The sequence below is a fragment of the Salvia miltiorrhiza genome, chromosome 5 (assembly GCF_028751815.1).
Source record: "Salvia miltiorrhiza cultivar Shanhuang (shh) chromosome 5, IMPLAD_Smil_shh, whole genome shotgun sequence".
NCBI lineage: Eukaryota > Viridiplantae > Streptophyta > Magnoliopsida > Lamiales > Lamiaceae > Salvia > Salvia miltiorrhiza.
This window is the reverse complement of record NC_080391.1, coordinates 15655668-15670192: the sequence shown is the minus strand read 5'-3', so window position 1 is coordinate 15670192 and position 14525 is coordinate 15655668. Positions and strand designations below refer to the sequence as shown.

Sequence of the window (14525 nt, the reverse complement as noted above, 5' to 3'; positions counted from 1 at the left end):
TGTTTACAAATTCATAAATAAATCATAAGAGCTCCAAACCTTCTGAAATTTTACCAAAGTATAGAAAACATATGAAAGATGATACACAATTAATTTGGGAATTTTTGGGAACCGTTTGGATGGCTGGAATCGCCTTGCAAAACACTGTCGAGCAGTGTGCTTATGGCAGATTCGCTGCCTTACCTCATGCACGGTTTTTCACCCAATAAACTCTACCAAAATAATCATCCAAAATCATAAAACATATCCTCACATAATATAGCACACAAATGTGTAAAAATCCATGGCCATAAAGCATTTTCAGTTGAGAAAAAGCAAAGAAAAACTCACCCTCGAAGCACAACCTTCACTCTACAGTTTTCCCACACTCTCCCTTGCTTTGCTACTTCTCTTGGGGCTTCAAAGGCTTCTATGGAGTGTGATAATGGTGGGAGAAAAGTTGTGAGAGTGGGAGAAAGAATGTAGTGGTGGGGGAAAAGGAGTAGTGTGGTGGAGAGGTAGGAGTAGTGGTAGGGAAAAAGATTAGTGGTAGGGAAAAGAAAATATTAGTGATGGTAGGGAAAAAGATTAGTGGTAGGGAAAAGAAAATATTAGTGGAGGATAATGGGGTGTTACATTAAGTAAATATAAAAATGTGGTGTAGTAATAACCCATGTGTAAGAAAAAAAATATATGTAAGACTAATCATCAATTAATAAAATGCTAGAGCATAAAACTCTTGTGATCAAAATTAGAATAAATAGCACTAACATTAGTGCACTCTCTCAATTTATAAATACATCATAGGAAAATAATTTGAGAAAAATATTGATGGAAAATTTTTATAACTCATCATTCCTAAATTTCTCGGTAAAAATAAATAAATACATAATTTTTTTTTTTCGATTTGAAAACTCAAAATAAATCTTTGAGCTCCATCATTCTCTTAATGGACTCAAAATATATTTTGAGTGCATCATCCGTTGAAATAAAAATAAAAATAAATTATCACGTATGTAATCATCAAATTCACATAAGTCCAGTATTTTATTAATGGATGCTGAACCCTAATTACCATAAGAAATCCTTAAATCAATAATTAAAAGTCTATAATCCTTAATAAAAAGTCGGGGCATTACACATAAGGTGCCATAGTCAATGGTTGCCTGGTAACTATTGTTGTAGGCGAATTCGATTAACGGCAGCACTGATTCCCAACTTCCTCCTCGGTCTAGCACCACTGTCCTCAACATATCTTCAAGGGTCTGAATTGTCCTTTCTGATTGTCCATCTGTTTGAGGGTGAAAGGCGGTGCTAAAGTTTAATCTCGTTCCCAACTCTTTCTGTAAACTGATCCAAATCTAGAAGTAAATTTTGAATCTCTATCTGAAGTAATGGATATTGGTATTCCATGTAGCCGTACAATCTCACGAATGTACAGTTGGGCTAGTTTCTCCGATCCATGGGTAATTGGAATCGGTATAAAATGAGCGCTCTTTGTGAGACGGTCTACTATTACCCAAATAGATGTGTTGCCCCTATTTGTCTTGGGTAGACCCGTCACGAAATCCATCGCTATGTGCTCCCACTTCCATTCTGGAATTTCCAATGGCTGTAATTCCCATATGGTCGTTGATGTAAAGCTTTCACTTGCTGGCATGCAAGGCAACGCTCTACAAACGAGGCTATATCTCGTTTCATCATCCCGTCCCACCAAAATTTCTGTTTTAGATCTTGGTACATTTGGTACTTCCGGGATGAGCGGTATAGGGGCGTGTCATGAGCTTCACTCATGATCTCGTTTCTCAGTTCCTCGTTATGGGGAACACACAATCTTCCTTCAAAAAGAACTGCGTTATCCGTTGCCTCTTGGGTAGCCTCCTGGCGTGCCTGTTCGGATCTTGAGACGAACTTTTTCCAAGCTCTCATCCGTTCTCTGGGCACTGACGATCCTTTCTCTGAGGTCTGGGACGGCTACTAGAGTTGCAATAATTGCTCTTGTCGTTTGCCGGTGGCTGAAACCACTTCTATCTTCAATTTGTCAAAATCCCTTACAAAGCGTGTCCTCTTGAGTGAGAAGAAGTCCTAACTCGGATTGAGTTTTACGACTTAAAGCATCAGCTACTACATTAGCTTTTTCCCGGGTGGTAGTTGATACCGCAATCGTAATCCTTCACGAGCTCGAGCCATCTTCTCTGTCTCATGTTCAAGTCTTTCTGCTCGAAAAAATACTTAAGACTTTTGTGATCAGTGAAGATTTCACATCTAACTCCGTATAGATGGTGTCTCCAAATTTTCAAAGCGTGCACAATTGCTGCCAGTTCCAGATCATGAGTGGGGTAGTTCAATTCATGTGGCCTTAGTTGTCGCGAGGCGTAGGCGATGACCTTCCCTTCTTGCATCAATACACAACCTAGCCCATTTTTTATCGGCTGCTGGAACTGCTAGCACTGGTGCAGTTGTCAATTTCTTCTTCAGCTCTTGGAAGCTGGCTTCACACTCTTCGTTCCACTTATACTTGATTCCTTTACGAAGTAATTGCGTCATTGGTCTCGCTATTTTAGAGAATCCTTCGATGAATCTCCGGTAGTATCCTGCCAAACCTAAGAAACTTCGGATTTCATTAGGTGTGGTTGGTGATTTCCACTCGCGTACTGCTTGCACCTTGGCGGGGTCCACCTTGATTCCATCTGCTGATACGATGTGCCCTAGAAACATTACTTCTTTCAGCCAAAATTCGCACTTGCTGAATTTGGCGAACAACTTCTCCGTCTTTAATGTCTCCAGGATGATTCTCAAATGATTTTCATGTTCTTGGTCATTCTTAGAATAGATGAGGATATCATCTATAAACACTAAGACAAATTTGTCTAAGTATGGATGGAAAACTCGATTCATGAGGTCCATGAATACTGCCGGTGCATTGGTTAGACCAAATGGCATGACAACGAATTCATAGTGACCATATCTTGTGCGGAAAGCGGTCTTAGATATATCCTCTGGTCTGATCTTCAGTTGATGATACCCAGACCTTAAATATATTTTTGAGAATACACTGGCTCCTTTGAGTTGATCGAACAAATCATCTATCCTTGGGAGAGGGTATTTGTTTTTTAAGCGTCAGTTTGTTCAACTCTCGATAATCAATGCACATCCTCATGGTTCCATCTTTCTTCTTGACAAAGAGTACAGGCGCTCCCCAAGGCGAGACACTGGGTCTGATGAAACCCAAGTCCAAGAGTTCCTGTAGTTGCACCTTTAATTCTTGTAGTTCCTTTGGGGCCATCCTGTACGGTGCCTTTGATACTGGGGCAGATCCAGGTTCTAGATCAATGGTGAAATCTAGTTGTCTGTCTGGAGGTAGTCCCGACAATATTTCAGGAAAAACTTCTGGAAAGTCTCGTACTATTGCCACATCTTCCACCCTCTTGTCTTCACTAGCTTCCCCCGTTTAGGTAGACGAGATAAGCTGTGCTTCCTTCCTTCATCATCTCTTTTCTGGCTTGTAATGCGGATATCACTGGTACTCTTTCTTCATACCGATGCCGTGAAATTCCGTCGGTTCCTTTCCAGGTGGTCGAAGAGAAATTTTTCGTTCACTACAAAGGATGGTGGCGTGATTCTCAGCTAGCCAGTCCATTCCTAAGATCATATCTACGTCCCACATGAGCAGAATATTAAGATTGTTCGCTACCATCTTAAGTTCTCCTATTTCAAATTCTACGTTCGAGCAAACATGTGTGGTGGTAGATCTTTCTCCTGAGGGTGTAGTGATTCTTAAGGCACACCTAGCTCGTTCTGATTCGATTTCTACGGTATCTACGCAAGGGGCAGATATAAAAGAATGCGAGGCACCAGTATCGAACAGAATCATTATGGAAAAACCTTTAAGCTTGCCTATACCTGCCAGGTTTCCCTGGTTTTTCTCGGGCTGGTTTTGGGTGAGAGCAAAGGCTCTCGCCTGCTGCGGCAATGGTTGCTGCCGCCTCTGTTGCTGTTGGCGCTGTTGGTGCTTGTGTTGGTATTGCTGCTGGTATGGCTGTTGTTGGCGGGGCTGGTATTGGTATTGCTGCTGGTATGGCTGTTGTTGGCGGGGCTGGTGTTGCCCTTGAACTGCTTGCAGGGGCTGGGCATAAGTGGCCCTGATTGCCGCGCCCTGCTGTTTGTTGGGGCATTGTGAGGAGTAGTGGCCCTTCTGGCCACACGTGTAACAACTGTCAGTTCCAGCCTTACAGACACCACGATGTGGTTTGTGGCATTTTGGACAAAGGGGAACTTCATTTTGTCTTTGGCTGCCTCCAGCCGGGGCAGGACCCTGTTGCTTCCCTTGTCCTTGTTGCTGATATTGTCCCAACGGCGCATTTCCTTGCCATGGCCTCTTGTTAGTCTGGTTTTCATTTCCTCTATGGTCGTTCCAGTTGCGCTTCCCTTTAAAGTTCTGAGGGCGTGCAGGTGGGTTGGCTGGCGCTGAGGTCTGTGGCGGAGCCAACCTTTCTACTGGCATCGCAGCTTCGATGTCCAGTGCCCTGTTCAAAGACTCAGTGTATGAGAGTCCACCATGACTAGCTAGAGTCATCCGAATCTTGTGCCTCAGACCGGCACAAAATTTCTCCGCCATTTTCTCATCAGTATCCACCTGTTGCGGAGCATAACGCGATAGATCGCAGAACTCTCTGTCATACTCTGTCACCGTCTTCTTCCCTTGTTTCAGGCTATAGAACTCAGCCTCCTTCTTCTTTCTGTAGCTTTTGGGAATATACTTATCATATAATCCCGTCTTAAAGTCTTCCCAAGTGTATGCTGCCCATTGTTCGGGAGTCAGAGTCTTTCGGCGGGCTTCCCACCAAAAGTCAGCCGATCCGGCTAGTTGGAAAGACATACACGAGAGTCGCTCCTCTTCTGTGCAGTGCAGGAAAGTGAAGATACGCTCCAAGGCGCGTATCCAAGCTTCGGCCTCGGCTGGGTCGCCTGTCCCAGTGAATGTGGGCGGATTCTGTCGAAGAAACAGTTCTTCAGTCCTTCTAGTAGGGGGTGGAGGGGGTGGGGTAGGTTCCCTGTCGTTTCGCCGCCCTTCAGGTATTTCATCGCGATTTCCATCATTGTTAACGTTTCTCCTAGGGGGGCGACCTCGTTTAGGCGGCATTCTGCAAATTACAAACACCCTTTTTAATACATTCTATACAGGAATCTCTAAGGCAATTAATAAAGAACTGTTTGTCAAATTTAACTTATCATAACTCCAAAACTAAGATATTAACAGGAACCGTTGCATACACAAGTCACATTATTCAAAGTTACTACATTCTTAACTGACTTGTGAAGAATAAAACCCGTAGAGAAACATAAAACATACACGAGATCGTCGCAGAAAGCCCATGCTAGGGTCATATATAGATATATCATGAAAAAAAATTGCCTCATCGAGGGCTTTTACATCGTCAACCAAAACGTAAGTAACGTCGATCCGAGTACTCCCTATGGTGTACCGGTTTACTAGCTAAGCAACCTCGCAAGGGTTTTTATTCGCGGAATGTCCTAGAGACCAACATTTCCGTACTAATGCTAGCTAGAAACAACATAAATAAAAACATAGTCATTGGAACGAATTATCGTTTCCGGAGTACATCCACAAGCTAAAAACTATCAAATCCGCGAACCCTGAGTCGCGGTACGGCTGTTCCTTGGTGACGTTAGGGGGTCCTCTTCTGGATCCTCCTCGGGGTCCTCCTCCTCATCCTCCTCGGGGTCCTCCTCCTCATCCTCGCCCGGCTTCCAGCTGGGCAACGGAGTCTCTCCCTGGCCCTCGCCTGTATCCTGCATGATCTGGGCTGAGCGGAAGATGTCGTCCACCATCTCACGGATCGGATCATCTCTGGTACTGATCCTGACCGTGGTGCGAGGCTTGATCGGAGCTGGAGGTGGCACGGGCTCGGGATGAGTACTCCTCATCGTACCATACGGTACTGTACCATCATCCTTCTGCATAGGGGCTTTGCCCCTATCTATGAACTCCCTCAGGTTGGACATGACCCTGTCAGCGTTGGCCATGGCAGTCGAAAGCCTTGCTTCTGCCGTAGGTATCATTGGTGGTGGAGGAGTAGCAGCCCGGGCTGATGAGTCAGGAGGCGATGGGAAATCCCTGCGAGCCCGTGGACGAGAAGGGCCTGCCTCGTCATCGTGCCTACCACGGCGCCCTAGAACTGAGGCTCGTGGTGGAGGATCTCGGGGCAAGGCCATCGAGGGCTCGGGAGCAGTAGTGGGTGCTTCCGCTGGCAAAGGCGTCCCCACCTGTACGTAGTCTCCCGGAAGGATGTAGGGCCCTAGAGGGGCGCGGCCCCACAAAGTGAAACAGATCTGAAGCTCCGCAATAAAGCTAGGGAAGTCTCCCATGAGGTCGTGGTAATCTTCTCGGCGAAAGATGTAGTGGGCAGAGATCTGCCTAGCCCATCCCTGCCACTCGGAAGGTAACAGTAAGATCAACCTCTGGATACCGTCATATCCTGATACTCCATGTGCACTCGCCTCGACCCAGTGTCTGTGAAAACCTGCGAGGAACTGTCCGAGGTTATCCCCGTGACATGGAGCATAGGTGCGGTAGGACCGCTCGACCTCCTCTGGACTAGCCCATGGGGGCAGTGGTCGTCGTCGGGTGAAAATAGTCCTCGCCATCTAACAAAGGAGGTTCTATCGTCAAAAGTAGCACACGACAAGTAACTTAAGGCGATAAGGTTCTAAATATCTAAAATCGGAAAACAAGTTCGGTTCAATAACCATAACGTGCAAAAATACCTCATCATCTAAATCTAGCATTTACACAAGCCATACAGGTTCTTAATACTTAATCACAGATTACCAATTCGACTATCATATAGTTCTAGTGTCGTTGTTTACCGAACTTAGGGCTTGTTATGTGATGATGATATTTTCTTAAATCTAGCAACGAGCACTAAAAGTTTCAACAAAATAAGTTTAAAAGGCCAGGCTAATTCGAGATCTCATCGTAGAAAAACACTCGAATATTTAAGCTATGCCCATGCCATCAACGTACTATTGGTGTTCGTTACGCTGCTCAATCTTCATGCTCGTGGTTTCATCATGCGACCCTTCGTGTGATTCTTCTTTCTCTATTTCGACCATCATTGTCGATGTCATCGTAACATGAAGAAAAAGTTAAGGCATCTCCCTAAGTTCTCTTCTATGTTCCGTCGTGAGAGTGAGCATATATAACTTAACAGTTCTAAGTTCTTGTGGTTCATACCATAGTCATACTTATTCATGCTTCATACATTTCAAGAAATTAACTTAATTTAAAACTTGAAAGTACTTACCATAACCTCCGTTGAGCGTGACGAGATGTAGTGCCAAGCTTTTGTCAACTAGTTCAAAAGTGTATTAACTTACTTAATCTAGACTCAACTTAGAAGGAATGAGTAGTACTCAGAGCAAAAGAAATGCTCTGATACCATTCTGTCACGACCGCACTTGCTAAGGATAGCAAATTCGGGGAAACCGCGACTAAGGGAGGGGATTTAGGAGCGGGAGTTAGAAAGGGGCATATTCGGCTTCTTGATGACTCGACTTGTATAAAGAAATCAATCGAAATATCTAGATATCAATGAAGGCCACAAGGGGACCGTACATAATATTATCCCAAAACGGGGTACTCAATGGTTTTAGTACATTATTAAATAATACATATTGTTTGACAAATGACATAATATCTTAACATAATCAGTGTTCGCAGCGGAATAACAATAACTTGAGTATATGTATGAAGACATATACTCCACTCTGAGGTTCTCGTCCTAAATTGACAAAAGCTCCGCTTGCACACTACATCCTCGATCACAGCTCAACCTGCACATTTAAAAATACATGCAGGGCTAAGTACAAAAGTACTTAGTGGACACTTGCCGAAATTTACATACATGCATAATATTTTATTGTCAAGCCTTTCAATAGTAGTAATATACGAGGGTTTTCCATTAAAGACTCGTATTTACCAAACATAATATCATTTCTTTCATCAATAACCCGCGCAGGTATTTTATATCATTAATCACCATATCAGTAACTCGTGCCGAGAGGGAGGCCTCCCTCTACGGACACTATGATCGGCCAACCCGCTAGATGACTCACGATCACAAGGTGTACACTAATTCCGAAGGGATTTGCGGTCCCATCCAGAATCCGAATTCGATTAACATCAGATAGGCAATTAATAATAAAACATAAAGCATTTAGGCATTGACAATATCATTTAAATTCATAAGCATAAAGTCTTAACAATTCTAATATATAATTTTAGTTTATACGTAGAAAGCCTACCTGAAAAGCAGACTCACGGTTTAGCTCTAACTCTGGTGCTTGACCTTTAATCCGAGAAAATAAAATAAGATTCTAATTCTCGAAAAAATCTCAATAAATGAGGATGCGTGAAATGATTATGCATGACTCATATTCCTTTAATTAAATTATGAGATGCTCATCCTATTTAAGGAATTAAAGCTCGTCTTATAAGGTCGGATTATTAATCTTTAATAATCTACTCATTTTAAAATAATCTAATTCACTTACTAATTAATAATTAGTAAGTCTTAAAATCTTCTCTAATTAAATTTAATAGAATAATTATGAAAACCCAATTAAAATAAAATAATCAAGGCCCAAAAGGAATTTAATTCGAGCCCAAAAGAACAAATTCGAAGCCCAGTGCATTAATAATATTAGGCACAACATCAATTAAATTCTAGAGCCCAACAAATGAGGCCCAAAATAATAAATTCATGAAGCCCAATAAGTGAGCCCATCCTCACCCTTAAAAATAATTAGTAAATTTAAATATTAATCACTAATTAAAATAATTAGGATTAATGAAGAGGCCTAAAATAATAATTCTTATTGGGTTAAATAAATAAATTTCATTGGACTTAATCAATTAAATCGTAGGAGCCCAAGTAATATAAATTCGAGACCCATTATTAATAAATAATAGGAGTCCAAGTAATAATTAATGTGGACTGGAAAGAATTAATCTTAGTCCAATAGACACTTTAATCGGCCCAAATGACGAATTAACAGCTGGGCTGAACTAAACAAATCTGAAACAGGCCCAATAGAATTAAATAAATTCCAGCCCAAGAACATTAAATAAATTCGGCCCAGATAGAAATAAAAAGATGGCCCAATGAATTAATCCCCATAAGTCTTCACTCTCGGTTCTCTCACTACCGACAATTCTCCTCTCTCTCTCTAAATTATCGGTTCTCTCCCTTTTTTTTTATTAAAGCAGAATACTACCTCTCACTCTCAATTATCGGTTCTCCCTTTTTTTTTATTAAAGCAGAACACTCTCTTTCTCTCTCAATTTTCGGTTCTCTCCCTTTTTTTTTTTTAAACATAACACTCTCTCTCTCTCTCAATTATCAAGATTAAAACTCTCTCTAAATTCTCTCTCTCAGCTCGATCATTTCTCTCTCACTGCTCATCATCTCTCTCTCTCGCTCGATCCAGCCGTTCACTCGGCCTCCTGCTGCCGCCCCGGACGGCACGCCGCCGCCGGAGGCCGGCGGCTCTGCCTCCCCCTCCCGTCTCCTCAACCTCTCTCCCTCTTCCCTCAGGTCTTGTCTCCCTCTCGCTCCCCGTCGATCTCTCTCTTCACCGCACCCAGCTGCGGTCGCTCCGACGACCTTTGCCGACTACCAGATCTGGCGTCCTCTTCCTTTTTCGGCCGGCAGAAACGGCCGCCGCCTGGAGTTGTTGCTTCTTCGCCTGAGGTCGACGGATCTGGCCTTCAGCCGTTCGTCTCGCTCGGAGTTCCCGCCGCCGTTGGCTTGCCCGGAGTCGCCGCCGACTGCAGCTGCTTCGCCGGAGTCGCGGCCTGGTGTTGCTGCAGGCTCGTCCGGTGGTCAGTGGCTCGCTGGAGGAGCGCCGCCGCCGGCCGCTGCTGTTGGCAGCAAGAGCCCGGCAGCCGCCTCTCCCGGAGCCGCCGTCGCCGTGAGTCGCAGAGCTCCGACAATCCACCATCCTTTCTCTCTCGTTTTATCACTCACGATAGGTTCGTAAATTTGAATAATTTTCAGAAAACTCAACTTTGTATAAAGACTTGATTTTGGAATGAAAACTTGGTTTTCTGTATTATTATTTTCCTAGTGGTGAAAGAGTGCAGCCTGTTCTTGCTTTGCATAAGAGTTATTGGTGTTTGCAATATAAAGAGTGTAACTTTGCTAAGTTCATTATGCCTACAATGGTTTTCTATCATTGTGAAACTGATCATGTTTTGGTATGAATGCTTTACTGGAATGGATATTTGAGATAGAATCAATACCTTGAATGTTTGTGTTGGTTGTTGAATGAACTGCTCGTTGGTGTTGAATGAAGCAAGAATTAACTGATACTTGAAAATTTCTTTGGCAGAGAATGATGAAAACGTTTAAGTGTGGAATGGGTATGAGATGAGGATTAATAGCTGCTGAAATCTGAAACCAAATGAAGGTGTTCGGGTGTGAAAATTTTGCAAATATGCTGCTGGAGCTGGAGTCAAAGAAGAATATTACACAGGCGTGGAGCTGGAGTCAAAAAAATGTCCAGAATAGATGGCTGAGCATGCGCTTAAGGGATAGCTGCAGATTTCTTTCACACACATACACTATTCCTTTTTTTTTTAAGTGTTGGTAGATAGATAGAAAAATAGGGGTTTGTAAAGTGAAGTATAAACAGAAGCAATAATTCTTGTCTTGGAAATTCTATATCTGTAATATTGTATTGCATTTTTTTTTTAAATAAGATCCAACTACCGGGTTTTGTTAATATCGCGTGTTTATGAAACTACTCGATATCTGCTTCCTTTCTTAGCTAGAATAAATTCTAAATTAAATCCGTAGATTTAATTCTTCATAAACCGGAATAAATCACGACTCAAGAAATAATAATAGAAAAATAATTCTATTGTGATTAATAAATAACATGACTTAACTAAGTCAGTTATGAATCTGAAATAAATAATTATTGGCTTACTCAATAATTCTCATCGCGGTTTTATTTACGCGAAGCTACTGACTTGGTAATAAAATAATAATCCTGCTTAATTAGAATATAATCCAGTGTCATAAGTTGAATTTAAATAATAAATAATTACTGGGTTTAAATATAATAAAAGAGCGGGTTGTTACATTTTTCTTTTTCCTTTTTATATAAACTCTATTTAATAAAAAAATGTTATATAGATTCCGAGCAAAATCTCTACGTAGGATTGATTATATTTTAATAAAATTTCCTTCATTATATATATCTTATAAAATAGGTCGGGGGTTCGAGTCACCCTACCTATTTGTTGGTAAGACGCTTCCCCTCCAACCAATAGGACGATGAAGCGCAGTCTGTTGGTAAGACGCTTCCCCTCCAACCAATAGGTCGGGGGTTCGAGTCACCCTAGGAGCTAGAGTGTGAGTGGGTTTTTTCCTTTCTTTGGTTGTAATAATTTAAAAATATATATATATATATATATATATATCTTATAAATTTTGTTTTTATTACAACTTCACTTATTAATTAAACTTCATTTCATCGAGTATAACTATTTCGACTTCGTTACTCACACAATAGTGGTTCATTTTGTTATCATCATATCGATTACAATACTTCATTATAATATATTCAAATAAAGTATATGTTATATAGTTTTTCGAGCAAAATCCCATTGTATGATTCACTTGAATTAATTTTTTTTTTTCCATTACTCACACTATAGTAGTTCATTTTCTTACTATTATATCGCTTTTAATAAAGTATATGTTATATAGCTTTCCGAGAAAAACCTCATCCTATGATTCGTTTTTTATTAAAACTTCACTAATTTAATTCAATTAATTAATTCAACTTCATTTCATTGAGTATAATTATTTCGACTTCATTATTTACACTATAGTAGTTCTTTTTTTTTTTTATTATCAAATCGACTTCAATACTATATTATAATACATTGTCTACAAGTATATGTTATATAGTTTTATAACGAATAGTTGAATCGACCTGCTATACATAGTTTTGCAAGTGAAAATACATTCATATCAACCATTTCACCTCATTTTATTATATTTTTCCTCAAAATCACTAATTTAATTTAAAATAATTAATAAATATTTATTTTATAACGAATAGTTGAATCGACTTGTAATACATAGTCTTGCGAGTGAAATACATTCATATCAACCATTTCACCTCATTTTATTATATTTTTCCTCAAAATCACTAATTTAACTTAAAATAATTAATAAATGTTTATTTTATAACGAACAGTTGAATCGACTTGTTATACATAGTCTTGCAAACGAAATACATTCATATCAACCATTTCACCTCCTTTTATTGTATTTTTCCTCAAAATCACTAATTTAATTTAAAATAATTAATAAATATTTATTTTATAATGAATAATTGAATCGACTTGTTAAACATATTTTTGGGAGCGAAATATATTCATATGAACCATTTCACCTCATTTTATTACGTTTATCCTCAAATTCACTAATTTAACTTAAATTAATTAATAAATTTTTATTTTATAACGAATAACTGAATTGAATCGACTTCGTTACATAGTCTTGCGAGCGAAATATATTCATATGAACCATATGAATCATTTCACCTCATTGTATTATTTACAATAATACATAGTTTTTCATTCAAGTCTATGTTAAATCCTAAAATTTAATTAATTAATTAATAATAGGAAACAAATTAGTGGAAAAAATAAAAATAACAAAATTTTAGCAATATAAATATCCGAAATTATAACATAATTTTATATTAAATAAAAATAAATAATATTATTTTTATCTTATAAAAAACTCTAATTTTCGAAAAAATTTAAAAATAATAGCCAAAAACAAATCTAGTATTATTTTAAGGAGAAACACAAAATTAGTTGAAACAAATTAATAAAAAACAAATAAACACAAAATTTAGGAGAAATAATTTTTGAAAAAAATAATAATATTAATTTAGAAAAAACAATAGCTGGAAACAAACCTAGAAATATTATAACAAGAAACACTAAATTATTGGTAACAAATCAATAATTAAATTTAAAAACAAATAAATCAAAAACAAAACCGAACAAATTTTTTTTAAAAAAAATCAAATTATATAAATAATAAAATTTTCCAAAATAAAAACATAAAATAAGGAAACAAAGTCTTCAAAAATAAAGGAAACAAACTAACCGAAAATAAAGGAAAAAAATGGCCGAAAAAACACTAAAGATTTTGGCCGAAAAAAATGAAATAATATGGCAGAAAAAAAAGAAAGAAAAGGGATGGAATAAATCAAGGATAAATCAGTAAATATACTAAATCTATAAAACCGGCCCACACTCTTAAGCAGGTAAAAAACCGGTTTTTTACCAGGTGTAACGTACACCTGGTGTTGAAATATCACTACTCTTTTTTTATATTGATTTTAATCATTAAATTCGGAAAATGTGTGATGCCCATTGGTTGGGCCAGATATAAATTACCCAGTAGCAAAGCCCATCATAAAGAGTTTGGGTTTGTGTGAAGCAGTCCGAAAGTAAATAAAAGGTTTTTGGAAAACTTTGTTTCATAGTTCTTCTTTCTTATCGAGGGTAATTCTATTCATAGCCCCCAATTTACTCATCATAGCCTCTTATTTTTAATAAATAGAAAATTAATAATAAATTTACTATTTTACCCTTATAACCCCCAAATTAAAGATTACATGAAAAATTCATTGACTCTGCATTTATTAGAGAAACTGTGAGAAATTAAATGAGCAAGTATGTCGACGAACAAAGAATTAGAGAAATTCCGAGAACAACAACCAGACAGATAATTTCTCCCAATAATTTGTTATAGCCAGATTTCGACAAATCAAGATCTAAAGGCATTATGTTTCACCCTTTCTTTGTGTATACGTGGCTTTTCTAATAATTCTCCAATATGTTTGAAAAGAAATAGACAGAGATAGGAGATCGATTGGCAAAACTATGAACATAAATAAAAAAACAGAAAAATTTAAAGCAGATCATCTTTCATAGAGACAAAAACATTGGGCAACTGCAATGGACATGCAGTTGTTGTTATGGAGCAATTCCCGCTGCAATTTTCAGTAGAGTCATCAAATAATTCCGCGGCATCATTATCCTTCAAAAAACATAATTTCCCAGCAACATTTCTTTTGATATTAAAAAAAAATCCTCAAAATCAATTAAACGAAATCTGATTGCCGAAATCCCAATAATACTCAGCTCCACCACTGTTGCTCTGGCTGCAGTTTGCCGCTCCATCGGCTCGGGGCGGCCGACCAGCCTGAAAAACCTAACTAAATGGCGGTGACTGAGTTCGCCAAGATTCTACGATTAATCAATAGTTAATTCTTTTCAAATAGTACTCAGATTTGGGGGTTATGAAGTATAGGATAAAATAGTAAATTTTAAATTATTTTAAATTTTATTTTAAATCTGGGGCTATAAAGAGTAAATAAGGGGCTATGAATAGAATCACCCCTTATCGAGTTGTGTAGCTTTA

General features: G+C 38.8%; 1 non-coding gene across 1 annotated transcript; it reads right to left on the bottom strand.

The window, feature by feature from the left end:
- Positions 1-13750: 13750 nt before the first annotated feature.
- On the bottom strand, positions 13751-13856 carry LOC130987266 (small nucleolar RNA snoR109). The gene has a single exon (XR_009089657.1). It is a non-coding gene; the product is annotated as a small nucleolar RNA snoR109 (small nucleolar RNA).
- Between the last annotated feature and the right edge of the window lie 669 nt (positions 13857-14525).